Below are 19,595 nucleotides of genomic sequence, written 5' to 3'. Positions count from 1 at the left end.
GTCTCAGAAGGCTGCATGTTGTAGGTCTCTATGGACAGAACATTCTCAAAATGCCAAAATCACAGAGATGCAACCCAGAGGGGAGGGGCCACAGCGGTGTGACAATGAGAGTGTGGCAGGAGGGAGATCTTTCTGGTGATGGTAGTCTATCTCCAGATTGTAATAGTGGCTCTGCTAATCCACACATGTGAGAAAATGACATAGAAACATACACACGTTGTACCAACCTCACATTCCTGGTTTTGCTATTATACTCTAATTATGTAAGAAGAAGCCCTTGAAACAAACTGAATGACGGATGCATGGACGTCTCTGTGCTATCTTTGCAAGCTCCAGTGAACTTACAATGGTTTCAAAATAAAACACAATAAAAAAGTGGTGCATAGGCTATCAGCAGGGCAGCTGGGATTACAGCCCACATCCTTCTCCAAAATCAGAATCCTCTGATTAGATTACATATAATTTCACATGCAGCAAGATATTTCATACTGCCATGCCTCTGCATAGACAAACTTCTATGGCCCTCCCTCCACCTAGCTAACTCTTCATTCTTTTACAACCCAGTTGGCCTACACCATCACCTCCTAGAAGCTCCCCTGACGTCCTGTGCTAAGATGACTGATCTTCGGGGGCATGCCTGTGTGGCACAGTTGGGTGAGCATCCGCTTCTTGGTTTTGGCTCAGGTTGTGATCTCATGGTTGTGAGATTGAGTTCAGCATCCGGCTCCATGCAGAGTCTGCCTGGGATTCTCTCCCCTCTGCCTGCCGCCCTGTGAGATTTCTCATGCACGCGTTCTCTCTGTCTCTCTCTCAAATAAATAAATCCTTTTTTTAAAGACTATTTATCTTTCTTTGTACTTCCCTATACATACTTTCTCAACTGAATTATAATTAAGACTTTATGTGCCATTATCCCTCACCACACGCAAGCCTCGGAATTGGAAAATGTATTTTCAAATTTCTCCGATAAAGGACTTATTTGTAGAATATATAAAGAACCCAACTCAATCATAAGAAGACAAATTTTTTTAAATGAGCATTTCTTTAAGGAAATGCAAATAAAATTACAAAATACCACCACAGACCTATTAAAATAGCTAAAAAATTCACAAGACTGACCATACCAAGTGTTGGCAAGGAAATGGAGCAACTGAAACCCTTATGGAGTGCTGGGGCAATGTAAAATGGTACAACCACTCTAGAATATCGGGCAGCTTCTTAAAATGTGAAACACACACCCACCATAGGACCCAAGTATTGTACTCTTGGGTGTTGAGGCAGGGAATAGAATTCATAGGCCCTCACAAAAAATTTTTTCACAAATGCTCACATTGGCTTTATTTTAATAGGCAAAAATTGGTAACAACCCAACTGTCTGTTAATAAATAAATGGATAATGAACTATTTATACACACAACATGGATGAATGTCAAATAATTAAAGAGCGTTCTTGTGATGAGTACCAGGTCATGTACGGAAGTTGAATCACTGTATTGTATACCTGAAATTAATATTACATTTTAGGTTAACCACTGGAATTTCAATAAAAACTTTTTTTAAAATAATAAAAACTTTAAAAAATTATGCTGAAAGTAAGAAAAGCATGTGCTATATTGTGCTTTTACATAAAGTCCTAGAAAATGCAGACCTAACTATAGTGATAGAACGTAGATCAGGCTTTGTCTGGGAATGGGAGGCAGGATGGGAGGAGGAAGGGGTAAGGTGAAGGAGGAGACTTCGGGGGAAATGGCTATGTTCATTAACTTGGCTCTAGGGAGAATTTCATGAGTGTATACATATGTCCGAACTCATCAAGCTGTAAAGGTTTCAATATGGTGTCTGTCAATTAGACCTCAATGGAACTGTATGAGAAAAAAATAATGGGGATGATTCACCAGGCATCTACTTGTGGGAAGAGCATTACATAAACAATTATTAATCTTCACTCAAGGTGGGGGTATTTCAGCCCCCATTTTACGGGTGTGGAAACAGTCAGAAAGGCCAGGTAGTCGTGCAACGATGGTCAAGCGGGGCTCAAACTCAGTTCAAATGTCCTCAAAGCTGGGGCACTTTTCTCTGTATTGGGAGGTCTTCCAACAATGGTGAACTTCCAGTGAGAAGCCAGAATGATACCCTGTGGCTCCACAAGACGTCTAAGATGTGAACAGAGGAGGGTGAAGGGCTGGCATCATAGACCTGCAGGGATCTGTGGCCTCACTGAGAGGTCACCCTCTCCCTACTGGATTGCCATTGCCACAGATTCCTCCAACGTCCAAACCCAGCCCCACACGGGTTTGGGGCCAGACAGGCCAAGGCAGGAAGAGGGCTGGACCTGCCCCTGGGAACATCCTTCCCTGTGCAGCTAGAGCAGCTTGGTGGGAAGGACCCTGGCCAGACACTCAGGAGAGCAGACTCCGGTTCCACTCATGTCCTAGATGAGGCCCTTCCCCTTTCTGGGCCTCCTTTTCCTCAGATGGAAGATATGAAGGCCAACTGACCAGCTTTCCAAGGACCTCTTTCAGCCCTGATTCACATTCCAAGTGCCCCCCTGAAGTGAGCGATTCCTCCTCCTAAAGTTGATGGGTGCCAGAGAGGGAAAGGATTCTTGATTATCTACGAATCTGTCCGTGCTGCTTCCCCGTCAACCCCAGCTCCACAAAGACACCTGCCCCACTTAGTGCCAACCCAAATCTCTCCCTCTGCCACTCTGCCTCCTCCCCCCAGCCCTACCTCCTCTGCAACAATCTTCCAAAGACCCTGGCCCACCATTTGCTGCTTTGTTCCCTCATTAGCAGGGTAAGCACAGAAAATTCTGTTTTTAGGGGTCTAAACAGTCAGAAAGGCCGTTAGAATTCTTGGAGGTGATGTAGGACTATGAGCTCATATATGTCATATATAGTCACGATGTAGGAGCGCTCCTCCCCTGTCCCTTGTCATACCTGTACACTCAAGGCCGAGCCAAACTCTCTTTTGCCCCAACAGGCCAGGATATGTGGCTGGGTACACAGTATCTAGGAAGCTGAATTAAATCCCTCTTGCCAGAGGAATAATCACTTATCCAAACAGGGAGGAAAACCAAACAGATCCACGTTGACATGTTCCCTTGAGAGGGCCTCTGCTTCCAGATGATTCAGAGACCTGCGGTCAGCAGCACCCCAGCTCACCTCCCAAGGTATCACCTGAGTGAGGGAACTATGCTACAGAACTCTATGGTTACTCCCAGCTCTGACGCTATCTTAGTGTAGACTGAAGAGCCCTCTGTGTCTGAGAGGAACAGTGTGGCCTTTTGTGAAGCTCCACGCACTCCCCCACACCTGTTCACAGAGCGGCAGAGATGGAAGGGCGTACCCCAAGGGAAGGGACACTGCTTATTGGAACTGCATTTGGGAACCGCTGCCCATGTAAGCGCCAACTTGCTGTGAGGAGCACCCACTAATTCTGAGAAGCTGTGGAGTAACAGCCCGGCTCAGCTTACATCTCTGTCGCTTGTGGGCTCTGCAGTCTCGGTCAAGTCTCTTCACCTGTGCGAGAGACTCCATTTCCACCTCTGCCTCCTGAGAATAGAAAAACCTACCCTGTTAGGTCATTGCAAAGTCGTTCAGTGAGATCCTGAACAGAGCACAAAGCACAGTGCCTAGAGCCATGACTAAGCTTTGCCTACCCTTCCCTGCCCTTCCTCATACACCTAAAAGCCCTCAGAATTAGATCTGCCCAGCTGGTTTCACTGACCTGGAAAAGCAAATCCCTGATGAGGAAGGGGTCTTAATTCCAAACACACCAGGGGGCCCGCTGCATGAAGGAGCTGGGGCTGTGGCCGCAGCTACAAGGATCTGAGAATGGTGGAGGCAGGGCTGGCCCCGGTGACCGGCCACCCTGTCCCCTTGCTGGTCACATACAAGGGCTCAGTGACTGGGAGGCTTCCTGAGCAATCTCCATTCCACCAGCCTCGTTCTCTGCCTCTCAGGAGCTCCTGCCTTCCCCCTCAGCCTCCAACAGTCACCAGCTGTGTGACCTGGCTTCTTAAAACGAGGGTATGGGACCAAACGGCCCCTCTAGTTCTTTCCCCTTCATAATCTTTCTCAACTACAATTCTACAAGGTGAACTGGTATTTACTGATGCCTCCACCTTCTCGCCATCCCCTCCTCTCGGATACAGGAAGGGGTTGGTGGGGGGTGGGGGGACATAGGGAGCCCAAAGTCTCTGAAAGTAGAGGGAGAAGGGCAGAGGCTGAGACTTCATTATGCTAATTTAATTAGCTCCCATCTGCCCACAGCAGGACCCTGAAGAAAGAGGCTTTTGTTTACATTTCACATTTGGCAGGAAGGGGTCCTTCTTTTCCTCTCCCCTCTATCCCACCACCCCTCACCCCCCCCCCCACCCAGTGGAGTTTAAGAGTCAAAAGCTCTAATTTCAGTCCTGGCTCTCACATCTAGCAGCACTGGGGCTTCCTTTTCACACTTCTTTGACCAACTCCTTGATTTTTCCAGGAAGGAAATATGCCCCAGATGTCTGTCAGTAAAAGGAGAGTTTTTATCTGCCCTTATAAAAGGGCGTCAGTAATTCACAGATTTCCCAAGAAGTGAGGGCCAAGTTGGCGGGGGGGTGGGGGGGGGAGCAGCTGACTTCTCTCCACTGATAAACCAAAGGTTTACCAAACAACTAAACCCCCTCCCATGAGCAGGGAGCCTCGAAACTGTCTTTGGGGATAAGAAGACCAGAACTCTCCTGTTCATCCATGCAACCAGTGCTCATGGAGAGGCACAGGAGAGGAGCGAGAAGGATGTACGGGGCAGGGAAGCACTTGCTTCATGCCTCCCAGCCTGTTGGTGGTACAGCAAGCTGGAAATGTGATTCTCCGAAACCAAAAGGCCCTGGTTTGTAGCACTAGCTAATTTCCATGCTGTAAAACTTCCCCACCATGGCCAATTTCCGGCTGTCAACAATGTTTAACAAGCAGTTTGCAAAATTCCTGAATATTTAAAAATCAGCTCTCTGAGAGCCTTTGGACTAGAAGCCAATTCCCCTGGCTCCTAGTTGAGTGTTCTTTCTGCCTCATCTCTGCCTCCTGCCAGGAGGAGTAGATGTGCTATGGGGGCTGAAAGAGGAGCCATCATGAAACCTACCTGAAGGACGGTTAGAGGGGTTGGGTCTCAGCCATGTTTCATTTTCTTCCACGTTTGTTATTTTCCCAAATATCTTATGAGCACATAGTACCTTTGCAATCAGAACATACCTGAGTAATGAGTCATTTTTTAGTGAGCTGAGTGGAATGCTCTGCAATCACCTCCCCACATCATTTGTCATTCTCTCTCCCTTGGGCATGAGAAAGAAAGAGAGAGTTTCCTAAGAGCCCAAATTCCCTGGGAGAACAGAGCAGGTGCACCCAAGTTTAGCCGTTCACCTGAATCTGGTGCAGTCTTACCTGGAAGGCAAATTCATCCTCCCTTTGGAGTTCCAATTTCACCAGCAATCGAAAAAACTACAACTCCCTGTTAAGAGTCCATGAGCCGAGACTCTTAATCTCATGAAACAAACTGAGGGTTGTGTGTGCGGGCCTGGGGAATGGGATAGGGAGAGGGTGGTGGGGTTATGGACACGGGCGAGGGGATGTGCTATGGTGAGTGCTATGAAGTGTGTAAGCATGACGATTCACAGACCTGTACCCCTGGGGTAAATAACACATTATATGTTAATTTTAAAAAATATATATTTAAAAGAAAAAAAAGGAGTCAATGAGCCGTGCTCTGAAAAATCAAAGTCTCTTCAGCCATTAGATGACCTTGCCCCCCAACAGGCAGAGGTGGAAGCTGACGGTTGGACTGTACCAGAAACAACTGCTCCTTTTCCCTTGAGCCTTAGAGGAAGAGGTTTCCTCAGAAGAAAAGGCCTTCTACCCTCTTTGCCCACAACCTGGGATTCCGGTGGTCTTACCTCAGTGCTGGGACAGAGGCCTGGCCTGGCACGGGGGCTGGGGCCCGCTCAAGGAGGCCAGTTCATTTCAGCTGGGCTCCAGGATTTCACTGCTTCTCTCTGGGCTGCTGGCCTCAAAGCTCCACACAGCTGGCTCTACCTTGCCTGCAGAGGGAAAAAAAAAAAAAAAAAAAAAAACAACCACAGACACATAAAGAAAAGTTGCAGACAGAGTTCCAGAAGCACGAATGTTACTACATGCAGAAGGGTTAGCAACCTTCCTCCTCCCACACCCCGCCCTGGTCACTCGTGACACTTGGGAGCCCCTTCCAGAAGGACAGCCCCACCTGAAAAGAGCCAGCCGCTTTTCCAGGGCTCAAGCCGCCCATGTGTTGGCCCAGACCTACCCCTTCTGGGGCTGAGCCATTTCCGTGAGCTGTAGGTGAAGCAAAGCAAACTCTACCATGGCCCCTTAATCCTCTGCTACTTGCTGTTCTTACTAAGAAAAGAAAGAAAAGAAAACTACAGTTCTGGCCCCAAGTTTCATGTTTAGATATGGCTTATGGATAGCTGATTTCAATCAACAAATACTGCACCCTTGCCCCATCTCCCTTTGACCGACAGCACAGTGTGTGTAATGTTACAAATGTGAATTTGAGTCCTGATTTACTTTGAGAGCATTTTTTAATGGAAACTGAGTTTTCAACCCCGATTATTGTTATAGCTGTCTGGGTGGAGGCCATTCATTTTGAAAGTGACTGTTAGTCTTCCAAGTGTCAAAGAAATTGATGAACAATCTAGAAATGTCAGAAACTCAAGTTAAGTCAACAGAAGGAAAAAAATACCTATTCTTCTCTCTCCAAGATAACCACAGATAACACACCCTTCCTGGTTTTCTTTGGTGATCTGAAGTTTTTACCAAGATGCACTAAAGCGAAGTAAGCCTGAGCACCATGTCGTCAGCGACCTTTCACAGGGGTCACGGAACCTGCCCCTCCGTGGCCAGACCAGAACTGTCACCCCACCTCTGGGCCGTCACCAATGTTTTTTTGGTAATTACAAATAGTCCTTAAGACTAAATCTTCGGGGAAATCCATGGTTATTTCCTTAAGACCCAGTCAAGGAGTTTCCAAATGTCTCAGCCTTGGCCTGCTGCCTCCAGGATTTGGGTGCATTATAAACCCCTCCGGACACTGGCGGGAGGTGCCGGGACCTGGTATCCTTTCCCTCCCCTCCACCCAGCCCCTCCCTCCCCCAAATCCTCCTTCACCATGAGTGTAACATTCAGTGCAAATGAGCAGCCGGTGCCAGCACATTCAGCACACTTGTCCTGTTCACGTTCAGGTCAGCCCAAGTGTAAGCCCTGATGATGATTAAACGAGCTCTCCCTAATCAAGCTTGGGCAGGGGATGCGCAGGAAGGAACTGGAAGGGGGAAAGGTGAGAAAGCCGTGCGGAACAGAGAGGAGAAGTAACACACAAGTGTGGTGTCTAGGAGGAAGAGACCCTGGGATGTCATGAGAAACAACAGTGAGGCCATGAGGGTGCAGACACTAAGAGGAAGTCCCACCAGATGAAAGCGAAGATGAAACGAGCCACTGAGGGTATGGAAATGTCAAGGTCTTGCAACGATTCGGGGCGAGCAGAGCCAAGGACAGAGGCATCAGGTATGCGAGAAAATAAAAAGTCACTAGCATCTTTTGGGTGCTTTGCTGCTGTCTATGGTTGATGCCTACAAAACACCAGGCACCACAGTCATGGTGCAGTGACTGGGGCAGGCGGGGAAGAGATCTCTAGAGGAAATGCAGCTGGGCTGGTGACCACCTGGGAACCTGCCCATAACCAGCCTTCCCCAGGGAAGAGGAGCAAGGAAACAGTGCCTGGGAGCAAGGCACTCCCAGGGCTGGGGTACTAGGAGCTGCTGATGCACCTGTCCCTGTAAGAGAAGAGAGGCCCCTCCTCTCCATCTCTCTCTAGCTAGGCTTCCTCATCCCTCCTTTGGCTCCAGGCCAAACCTCCGGTGAGACATGAATAGTTCACCACATAATCTGTCTAAACAGACTTCATGGATTTCCGTGGCCCTGTGACCTAGGCAAAGACACTAGGAAGCCAAGCCTCATGCCCCTTCCCAGCTGACCAGCACCCCTGCCACTCCACCCCAGGCACCTTACACTCCAGTCACAGCAACCTGCAGACCACCGAGAGAATGCGAGGTTCCATTTATGCTTTTTAAATCCTTTAGCAGATGGCTTGCAGAGCTCCCATATTACTCAAATAGGCAAATCATTCTACCTGTCTCCCTGCTACCCAACCCATACTCACACGTGGGGCCTCCCCTGATGGACAAAGGGTGGAACTCGGACTTAAAAGCAACTCATCTAAATAAGGGAGCTGGACCGGATACTTTCAAAATTGCAACTGTGAAGAAAGACTACAATCAGCTAGTGGTGGAGCCTTGAGCTTCAAGGGAGAGTAGTAGGGGTGCTAGAAGAAATGAACGTCAAGCACAAGATCAAGTGATGGGGCCACGGGGCATTGTAGAAAGAGAGGAAGCTGGCCCACAAAGAGAGCAGGGCAGAGACCCAGGGAGAGGCACACAGGAAACTGTGCACCCCAGGGAGAGCAGATGCTTGGTGATGTTCTAGAAACTGCAAAGCTCATCTGTACTTCCTCTTTTTTTCTTCCTATAAGCATCCCCTGAATCCCTTCCAGAAACCCCTGATGAGCTAGGCTCAGAGCAGCTCTGGGGTCCCAGCTGGCTCCAGCTCACTGAAGTCTTCCAGGGCTGGGACTGAGAGCTTCTCAGCTCTCCCACCATTACCCAGTGCATGGCTTTGGGGTTGGGCTTTGGCCATCCATTGTGGCTGCTCAAAAGCCTGTTTGTTTCTTTTTCTTTCTTTTTTTTTAACTTCCTTCCCAAGTTTATAGCTGGATTTTTGACAGATGAGGCAATTTGATGGGCCAGTCTTGGATTGCAAGTACAACTTGTACTTTGCAGAAACATAAGTAATAAACAATAACAGAGCAGTAATTACAGACCGTAGATTTTTCTATAACACGGTTTTGTTATTAAGTGGCTTGTATTTACTCTGCCTATCACCCCACTGGTGTGACCCACTCAGCTGACCACAGAGGACCCTTGTGTTTCCTTGCCCCTGAGCCACCTATATCCTGGTGAGCTTCCTTGCAGCGTTTATACAGCACCTGCTAAACTGATAGTCCCTGTAATCATGGTGACTTCTGCTCCCTGACTTCCTTCCAATTCCACCAGGGTCACTGGCTTGACATCCAGCTTTGGCTTCCCCACTTGTCTCCCACGGCCTAACCAGCCGAAGTTGTACTCTAGGCCTTCTGTGTGCTCGGGGCCTGTTGTCTGCCCCATCAATTCTTGCCTTATTCCCTCACCTGACTGCCTCTGGAAGCTCCTAGCTAAGGCCCTCTGGCAGCCCCCGAAGCATCAGAAGAACGTTCTAAGGAAGAAAGCAGATAAATGAGAGGCCGCCTTACTCCCTCACGCTTCATGTAGGTGTTTCCTTCAGATATACAAGGTGTGGGTGCTGATCACAGACCAGACCCAGGACAGAAAGTCCATTAAGACCCAAAGAACCCAAATAAGTTCATAAAATGAGCCAAGCACATACACCAGGAGAATTTCATGGCTCAGCATCCCCTGATATAAGCATCCCCAAACGAGCACCGTTACCAATGGGCTTGGCTTTGAGTCAGAGAATGGGTCAGCCTATCCCAAGCATAGGGCTCAGGCCCCAGGTCCCTGGTTTAAATGAACCATCACCGTAAGGCACACAGGAGCCTTGGGGTAACAGATAGCCCTGTGAACCCTGATTCCATTATTCCACATTATCTTGAATGTGAGCAACTGCTCTGATTGTTTGGATATGGAATCTAAATTGGCTAAGAGCTTTTATCGATCCTTGTACATAAAACTTTCCAGGGTTTGGGTCTCTACAATTTGCTGAGCTCTATAGTCAGATCAGAAGACACTGCACCAAAATACAGTAAGAATTTCTGATAAAATCAAAAGATTTCCTGCCTTCCCCTATTCTGCCTTCCCTTTCCTTGCGAGCTCTTGTTTCTTCTGGAAGGTTCATCTATAGGGCCCAGACCCAATATTATATAGGGCTTCTGTACCAGACCAAGGGCAAACCACAGTGTTCCTTTATTTTTTTTTTTTTTAATTTAAATGTTTTTGGCAACTACTATGTGCCAGGCACTTAATATACTAAATTATTCATTTATTCCTCATACAATCCTATGAGGCAAGGAGTGTTTTCTCCATTTTCAGATGAGGAAAAGGGCTTAAGTAACTAGTCAGGGCCCAAAGCTGGGAATTGACAAGGCCAGAATTCTACATGTTGGCCTGCCTCCCCAAGGCCTTCTTCTGCCAGTGTTAGGACAGAACTCCGCCAAGCTCTCTCAACAAAAGCTAAAATTAAAAAGGAGTTCAACACTGAATACATGGGCTCTGACAAGACAAGAAATGGTGTAAAGAACGTATTTCCAGAGAAACAGAAAAAGGAAGCTCTTCTGCCACCGCCGTATGTAAAACACCCAAAGAGGGGAGCTCCTGCTCATTTCTTTGACTGTGTTGTTAACATGTTGTCGGCGACAATCCTTTGGTTTTGACTCTGCCTATTTTAGCTGCCAGCCTGGATATACACAGAGACATATAAGCCCTTTCCACAGTCAGAGCCATACACATACATGATTCCAGGCCTTGCCCTGGTCCTGCAGACCCCTAAACTCTGCCACCCAAATGCAATGAATTTTAGCTCTTTGATCTAATTCTAGAAGGATCGCCGTGTATCTAAATAGCGTACTTACATGGCTTTTTTGGTTGTTGTTCAATGTTAGATATTATTCATTACTTCCTACTATGGAAAACAAGAACTTTTAGCTTGCTTTTACCACCATCCCACGTACCTCTTCTACTTTTAATATAGTTAAACCGTTTTGTTTGGTTTGGTTTGGTTTTCGTTAAGGCAACACTAGATGTTACATGATTATGACCAGACAAATGATTGTTCACAGGCAAGCTCTGGGGTGTGCTATGGGTCACTCCTTTTGTGTATATTCCTTGTCATTTCTGGAGTCCATTCATGTCTCTCTTACTTATCAGCTTCATCTTCTACATACCTATCACTAATTTAGCCCTCAAGTTTCCAACTTTTTTTTCCCTTGAAGCTCTCCCTTCTGGAATCTTCTGTCCTCCTACTCCAACCTAAGCAGCTTGCTCTCCAGACTTCAAGGAAGACTCCTATTCTTCCGTCTTAATTTACCTACCTACAATTTTGTAGGAACATATCTCAAGTTACTTCCTCAGAAAGGATATGTTGGAGATACAATAATTGAAGTTTCTTATATCTGAGAATGCCATCATTCTTCCCTCACATCTGATTAATACTTTTAGTGAATATAAATTCTTGGTTGGAAATAAATCCCTCTTGGAACTTTAAAGGTATGGCTCCATTGCCTTCTAGCTTCCAGTGCTGCTACAGAATCAGATTTCTATTCTTCTATGTAATCAGTTTAGGATTTGTTTTTTCCCTCACGTCTTCAAGCTTTGCTTCTGGTTTCTGTGGGTTTTTTCCCACAATGATGTGCTTTGATGTGTGTCTTTTTTCATTCATAGCACTGGGCACACAAGTGAGTTTTTTCATCTAGAAGCCTATGTTCCTCAGTTCTCAAAATTTTCCTTGTATTATTTCTTTGATAAATCTTCCCTTCCATTCTATTCTTTTTTCACTATTCTTTTTTTTTTTTTTTGTATGTCCTCCTATTGAGAAGTCGAACTTCTTAGAATGATCCTTTCTTATTTTTCATGCATAGCCCCCCTTTTTTTGGTCTCTAAAACCAAAACCTGTGTCTAAGACTTCATCAACTTTATATTCCAAACCCCAGACTGATTCATTGATTTGTATCATACTTTTAATTTCCAGGGGTTCTTTCTTATTCTCTGAATACTCCTTTTGTGGCCCACTGTCTTCATTTTATTACTGTGCTACCTTGTCTTGCCTCCAAGACACCAGTAATCATAATTTTTGTGGGAGTTTGCTTCTCTCCCTGCACTGTCTCTATTTCTTGAGAGTCTCTTATCATGTGGTCGTTGTTTGTCTCTTTTTGGTTTCTGTGTTTTATGTTTCAAACTTTTCTCAAATATCTAGAGATACTTACTGGTCTTTTTAAATTCAAAAGTGAGACACTAAAGGTTGACCAGAAGCTCCACGTAGGGGCTGGGCCGGTGGCTTACCAGAGGAGGGTTGAGAATAATCCCACCATTTTATTTAAAGAACTCTAAATATCAATATCTATAGGACTTTTCCTTTTCTCTTGGGCTATTATGTTTATGCAGAGAGACCTCTCTAAGCTCATGACTAGGGAAAAGGGGAGATAACCACCCCTAGCTTCCAGTCACTGGTAACCACCACAAAAACAAAGTTGGGGAAAGATGGTTTCACTGTTCAGTATGGAGGCTTTTATTCATTCCCTCTTATAGAAAGCCATCTCACACATGCCCATCTCAGGTTGGCCTGCTCTGCCTGATCTTAATCAGGTCTTAAAGTTGAGTTTGTTCCTGGAAAGATCCTCAAGAGGAGTTTTAGTGACCAGGAAAAGAAAAACAAAAAACAGCTTGTTTTCCAGGCAGAGTTTCAAAGGCCAGACCTTTAGGCAAGCATTAACACAGGTTCATAATCACTTATCAGGCACTTATCAGGCATATCCGAGGCCTGCTAAGTGTTGAGATTTGGAATGCTTCATACTGTGGAAAAGCGGTTTGCGCCCCCACTGCCTATGGCCTGACACCTGCATCCAGTGTGGGCCAGCTGGCAGGCCAGCTCCTCATAATGATATGGATTAATATTTCTGCCGCAGGAAAAATATGTGTTTATACAAAGTAGGTTACGGATTTATAAATAGCCTCATATGAGTCCAGGACAGGTTTTGCCACCAAACAGGTTAAAAATAAAACTTGGTTTTCACAGATTTTTTTGGATTTGGAAATTGCAGATCAGAGATGGTGTGTGCGTGTCGTACATACCTCCTACACCTCTAGTCACACTTGGGGCATTTTCACAGGGATTTTGTCACTCTGTGGGTCTGCCTGCTTGCAGCGAGAGGTGGAAAAATGAGGCAAGTTGGAATGTGGAGGCGTGGGGAGGCCGGGTTCAACAGCGAGAGTGCCTAGTGGCATAGTCGCTTGGGAAGTGTGCGTCCTGGTTCTAGCAAGCTCTGTTACTTTGAAAAAGTTACTTACCCTCCCTGAGGCTCGATGTCCTCATCTATAAATTGTGGGTAATTCCAACGAATTCTGAAGTATTTTCATGAGGGTTAAGTTAAACTCAGCCACCATTTCCAAGGCATTGCTCTGGGTCCTCAGAAAAGAGCTACAAATGACAGAGATAAAGTCCCTGCCCTGGTAGAAACAACGTTTCAGTGAGAAGAGACACAGAGTAAGTATGTCAGATGACCACATAGGTCACTGAAGAACAACAGGCAGGATAAAGGGGAGAGAACCAAGGAGGTGAGGGAGGAGGCTGGCGCCAGATTATCCTACACAAGGAGGTCAGAATGACCTTTCAAATAAGACGACGGTTAGTTAGAAACCTGAAGGAAAAGAAGGGGACACAATGAGAGTGTATGAAGGAAGGGTGTTCCAACTGAGTGGAACAGCAGTACAAAGGCTCTGAGGAGGGAAAAAAGTGTTTTATGTTTAAGGGACATGAAGTAAGACAGAATGAAGAGGCAGAAAACTGTAGAGGCTGAAGTCTGTGAGGACCTGAGGACTGAATCATGCAGAGCCTTGTAGACCTTTCTAAGAATTTTGGCTCTGAGTGAAATGGAGAGCCCCTGTCAGTTTCTGAACAGAAAAATGACATGCTACTACATCTTTCAACACAATCATTCTAGTTACTGTTTTTGAGGAGACCATAGGAGGAGGAATGCAGATAGAAGGAACAGTTACGACACTCTTCCAGGAAATAAAAGCAGAGATTGAGCTTTCCTGGACCAGCGTGACTTTAGTGGGTCAAACAAGTAGTCAGTTCCTTGATTCACTTTGCAAGTACAGCTGACATGGTTTGCTGATAGCCTAGATGCAGTATGAATAAAGGACAGTCAAGAGTGACTCCAAGTCTGACGTCCTAGCAACTGGAAAGATGAAGTTTTCGTCTCCTAAAGTGGGGATGGCTGTGTTCTTTCTTTCTTTCTTTTTTAAGATTTTATTTATTTATTTGAGAGACAGAATGAGGGAGGGAGAGAGAGCACACGAGCAGGGGCAGAGGGAGACAGAGAAGCAAACTCCCTGTTGAGCAGGGAGCCCAATGCAGGGCTCGATCCCAGGACCCTGGGATCATGCCTTGTGCTGAAGGCAGACGCTTAACCGAATGAGCCACCCAGGCACCCCAGGGATGGTGGTTTTCGAAGGAAAAGCAGTTCAGTGTTGGACCTGCTGTCATTTTTTTTTTTTTTTTAAAGATTTTATTTATTTATTTGACAGAGAGAAATCACAAGTAGATGAAGAGGCAGGCAGAGAGAGAAAGAGAGGGAAGCAGGCTCCCTGCCGACCAGAGAGCCCAATGCGGGACTCGATCCCAGGACCCTGAGATCATGACCTGAGTCGAAGGCAGCGGCTTAACCCACTGAGCCATCCAGGCGCCCCGACCTGCTGTCATTTTGATGTTTATTTGACACCCAAGGAAATATGGTAACTGAATTTAAGAGTATGGTGTTCAGGGAAAGGTATGCAGTGGAGCTATAACTTGAGGGTTGTTGGCTAGGGGACAGAGAAGAGGCCAAGTCCAGGGGCTGCTCCCTGAGGTGCTCCAAAGTGAACAAGTGACTATGAGTCAACAAAAGAAATGGAGAAGCCAGTGACAGAAGAGGAGAACCAAGGGGTGTGCTATTCCAGAAGCCAAGAGAAAACACTTTTTCAAGAGAAATGGAATAGCCAACCATATCAAACTTTACTGATAAATCAAGATAAGGACTGAGGTTTAACCATTGGGATTGACAATATGGAGGTCACCGGTGAACCCGACAGGTGTGCTTTTTGTGGAGTGATAGAGGCGAAGCACTGATTCAACTGGGCTTAAATCAGGAGAGATGAACTACAGGGAGCAAATGATTCTTTCAAGGAACAAAGAAATGAGGCAGCAGCTGGCGGGGTAGATGAGATCGGGGAAGGAAGTGCATGTGCATATGCGTGTGGGTGGGTTTCAGTGGGAGAAAAACAACAGCCACAGATAGACAGATGGGGCGGGCAGATGGGAATGGTCCAGCAGAGAGACAGAAACATTGGAAAGAGAAGGGAATATTGCTGGAGTCCAGTCCTTAATTAAGTAAGGGAACAGGATACAGTAAATGAGTGGAGGGCTTGGTCTTCAAGGAGCAGAAATAACTCCTCATCCGCAGTCACAGGCAAAAAGCAGAATTTATGGGCATACATTTGGTGGTAGAAAGGTGTGAAAGTTCTCTGGCTGCATTTGCTTTCTCAGCTAAATGGGAAACAAGGTTGGGACTGAGAGTAAGGAAGGGAGGAGAGGCACCAAAGGTTTGAAGACCGAGAAAGAGGTGTGAACAGTCACCCGGACTAGAAAGAAGGGCAGTGGTTCTCAGCCAAGATTGCCCACTGGAATCAACAGCCGAGCTTTAAAAAAGGGTAGTGAGATCCAGGTCCGCTCCGCGAAGACTTTGAATTCATTCCTTCTAGACGGCATTCAGGCAGCAGCCCCTGGTATGATCTCCCCCGGTAATGCTGGTGGAAGCCAGAGTTGAGAACCACCGGAGCCACAGCCTGAAGATAACCTGACAATGCCCAAGTCCACTTCAGGATGGTGGTCGCGAATTAGAGCGGGAGCCATCAGGACAGCCACCTGCTTCTCTACTGTGGCATTCAGCCGTGGGCCACAGGCGTGGCCTGGACCGTGAGCTGGAGGGAACCAGGGTTACATGAGACCCTGGTAAGGGGCACATCCTAAGAGTCCAGTAAATGGGAGCTGCTGTTTATTTTTATCACCAGCAAAGTGACATAAACTATCCTTGTAGCAAATATCAAATATAATTCTGTTTTTATCTTATCCAAATGATTCACCCGATTTGTATCTATCACAGGGTTTTGAAGTCATTTGCAAATAACTGAAATCACAGATGTCTATCCTGAAATGTTAAGGAGGTGCCCTGTGGTTCTTTGTGACACTGAGTGCTACATAGAAGGTCACTGGAATTTACCGGCCACCCCTCGCGCCCAGCCTCCCCAAGTCCTAATGTGATAACAACAGTTCTGTGCCAAACTTTGGTGAAGCCTGCACTTTAGGGGTTCCGTATTTGCAACTCCTGTCTGGTGATGTGCTACTCCCTCTGGGGAGGTCCACCCTTGATTCTAGCCCTGGGCCTGGAGAGAGCTCTGTGGTGACACATGCCATCTCAACACCCCTTCCCCGAGCCACTCTTGGCTAGGACCCTGTCCATGTCTACCCAACTGCTGGAAAAAGACTGCAGACTCTCTCCTGAGCCTAAACTGTGTGAGCTTGAATGCCAGCAGAGGGCAGAAGCCCTGGGGTTTCCCCTGCTGGTCCCCTAGTGTTCCCCATTGTCAACTCCTACCCACCGTTATCAGTGGATTTCATGCCAAATCTCGGTGTGAATGTCCTTTTACCCTACCCAACCTCCCAGGTAAACCCCCCATGGCGATCTCACCAGCTCCTCTGCCCCGCCCCGCCCCTCCCTGCCTCTTGCTCCAGCAGCAATTCCTGCGGCTCCCATGCATCTGTGTCCTGATTCTGTACCCACCTCTCCTCCTAAAAAGAGGCTCTTCTGGGGAAAGACTGGACCTCATGAAGCTTCCTATCCGCAGTGCCTAGCGCAGTGTCAGACCCGTCAGGCAGCCAACAACTGAAAATCACTATGACATTAAAAACAACCACCATTTATTATCACTAATTACGTGCTGGGACGAGGTTAGGAACTACACAGGACTCCCACCAATGCCACAAGGCAGCAGTAATTAATACAGATGACAGATGAGACACCGAGGGTCGGAGAAGGTGAGTTCCCGAGTTCATACAGGGAAGTAAGTGGCCAGAAGAAGAACGAGAAGATAAAGAAGAAGTAGAGGCATATGTGGAATTAAACCCGAGTTTATCTGGCAGCAAAGCATGTGGTGTTTTTCACATTATAAGGTTTTCTGAGAAAGAGGACCCTGCAAATGGCAATGGGCAAGTCAGGGAGTTGCCTCCCAGCCCGCACTCTGGGCATCACCTGGGCCATCTGGAAGATAAGAGAAGGACTCCTTTTTCATTCATCTCCTCCATACCTGATCTTCCCTCGCCTCCCAATTGATGGGCAGAATAAAATGTTCATTGTGTAGGGCAAAAAAGGAACCGCCACAAGCCCTCTGGCAGGAAGCATCTTCTGAGGATTTATCCCTCACACGCATCATTAACCATCCCGGTGAGGCCGGCATCCTCCCAACACCAAACAAGTGACAAAGGCTATCTGCAAACACCATACAAGTGACAAAGTGACAAAGGATAGATGAAGGCCTGACCCAACTGCTTTTGTCAGAGCTTCCTCACTGCCCTGCCCCCCTCTCACCTGGGACAAATCCCTACAATCCTGGTTTCCAACAGGATAAGAAAAAGAAGACAAGATCCTAACCCTGACTCCACCCGCCAGGGGCTCAGCTCCACGGATCAGCCCAGAGAGCATTTCCTATTTCATCTTGCTGCTTGGGTCTCACTTCCCAGCCCAGAAGTGACGGGTGAAAAAAAACTGCCCTGAGTGTTCCCCATCTCGGGCTCCTGCCTCTCCCACTGTGCTCCCACACCTTCACCTTCCCTAGAGAGCACCTGCTCATGCTCGCTGGGGTTGATGGTGCCCTGGTTCGGCGGCAGAGGGCGAGCCCGGGGAGTCCTGGCCACTCTGCTGGGCCTGGGCTGTGCTGGGAACCCAGTCAGCATCCTGCCATTCAAGGGGCAGCTGTCTAACATAGCTGACTTCGTGGAACACAGGAGTATGGTGTCCGAGATGAAACGTCTTCTCTTTGCTGTAGAGGCCGGCAACTAGAGGGGCCCATCTTGAGCTAATGCGGAGCTAAAGTCCTGTGTCAGCATAGCAGAGAGACAAGTAGGATGAAGAAACTGGTTTCTTCAGCAGTTAGGAGTAGCTTGGCTCTCACTAAAACCATCCCATCACCCCACACACAACATACACAACAGGGCTTTCAGACACCCCACTCCCAACCCCGGTGGCATGGTAGGTCCCAGACCAGACCCTTGAACAATCCCAATCCTTCCTGGGGCACATGTGAGTTGCCTCAGGCCACAATAGCTCAGTCCTGAAGTCTAGCTGTCAGCCCACACTGATGGATTGTGTTAGAGACCAATTTCTCAAGGACAGGGCCTTACCTTGTTCTCATCAGCACTCCTCAAAAATAAAGCCTATGCCAGAGGCCCCTGGCCCTGTCCCTCCTATCCCTTTTCCAGACCACAAGCCTCTCGCAGACAGACATGGCAGAGGCCTGCTTGCCTGGCAGCTCCGGCATTCCTTCCCGTGGCCCGGCATAGCTGGGACACCCTCCTCTGCCCAGGAGAGCTCCCCACGCTGTTCCCAGCGGTCCCAACTCAGTTCTCACCCAGACTTTGCCAGCAACCAGGAAGGCAGGCAGGAGTCCTCTCTCCGCTGGCAATGGGAGAGACCCAGACAGAGGACCTGCCCCCTCCCTGTCCACCGCCTCCTCTCATAATCCCCAGCTGCTTGTCTGAGTCAGGAGACCACAGTTTCTTGCCCGGTGACCAAGCAGTTTGTTGCAAGCCTTCAGGGAGCAGGTCCGAGACTGTGGGAGTTTTTATGGACACCTGTGGATGCTCTAACAGATGTTTGTAAGTTCTCAGAAGGGCAAGGGGTGTGCCAGCAATAATAAACCCTTCTGTGTGGTTCTTTTATTCTTTGTCATCTTTTCACATCTATGAACTCATTTGAACATAAAAACAAATCTGAGAGTAGGCAGCCCCACAATTATTATCCCCTTTTATGGATCAGGAAATTAGGGTTAGGATTAAGTAGCTTGAGGCTATCACAGCTGCGGTCTGGACCACAATTTGGCTCTTATATTTGCCTAAAACTTAGACAGAAAAGAGATTTCTATTTCATAAGTCTCTATGTAGGTAAAATTTATATAAAGTTTGGTTATCTAGAAAGTCTACCTATAAAAAATAACTTTTTATATTTATTTGTATTTCTATATTTTATGTTACCCAAAGGTGGCCACTTCCAGTCTCCTGTGCACCACAAATCACAGCACAGTAGAAAAGCCATGGGCTTAGGCGTGCAGGCAGCTCGAGGGGTTCACGCCACAGTCTCCCATTGTGCAACTTTGGGCAAATAAATCTCTCTTAACCTCAAGTTTCCCCATCTGTACCACAGGGATAATTATGTTCATTCTATAATAGGGCTGTTAGGCAGCCTAGAGATACAGTGCGTCATACCTGGCACACTGGGCACACTTAATGAACAGTGGCTACTCTTTCGTCCATCCTTTGTACTCCAACCACCACCAATTACTCAGGGCTACCCCGACCTTCACTGCTCCAAGCTCGTGCTCTGGCTCCCTGCTAGGCCAGGGATGCTCTCATCAGAGCTTTCCCTATTCTTCAGCATCGATTTCAAAC

The 19,595-nt window shown here is 47.2% G+C and overlaps 1 protein-coding gene across 1 annotated transcript in view; it reads right to left on the bottom strand.

Annotated features, from left to right (window-relative positions):
- Positions 1-19,595, bottom strand: part of ST6GAL1 (ST6 beta-galactoside alpha-2,6-sialyltransferase 1) — a 119,503-nt gene that overhangs the window by 85,939 nt on the left and 13,969 nt on the right. Inside the window, exon 2 of the mRNA XM_045088720.1 lies at positions 5,933-6,076. The gene's annotated coding sequence lies outside the window, so the exon portion shown is untranslated. The remainder of the gene's footprint in view (positions 1-5,932; positions 6,077-19,595) is intronic.

Source organism: Mustela putorius, unplaced genomic scaffold (assembly GCF_011764305.1).
Source record: "Mustela putorius furo isolate JIRA1106 unplaced genomic scaffold, ASM1176430v1.1 tig00003834_pilon_pilon_pilon, whole genome shotgun sequence".
NCBI lineage: Eukaryota > Metazoa > Chordata > Mammalia > Carnivora > Mustelidae > Mustela > Mustela putorius.
Note: the sequence above shows the minus strand (reverse complement) of the source record. Positions and strands in the feature narration are given on the sequence as shown.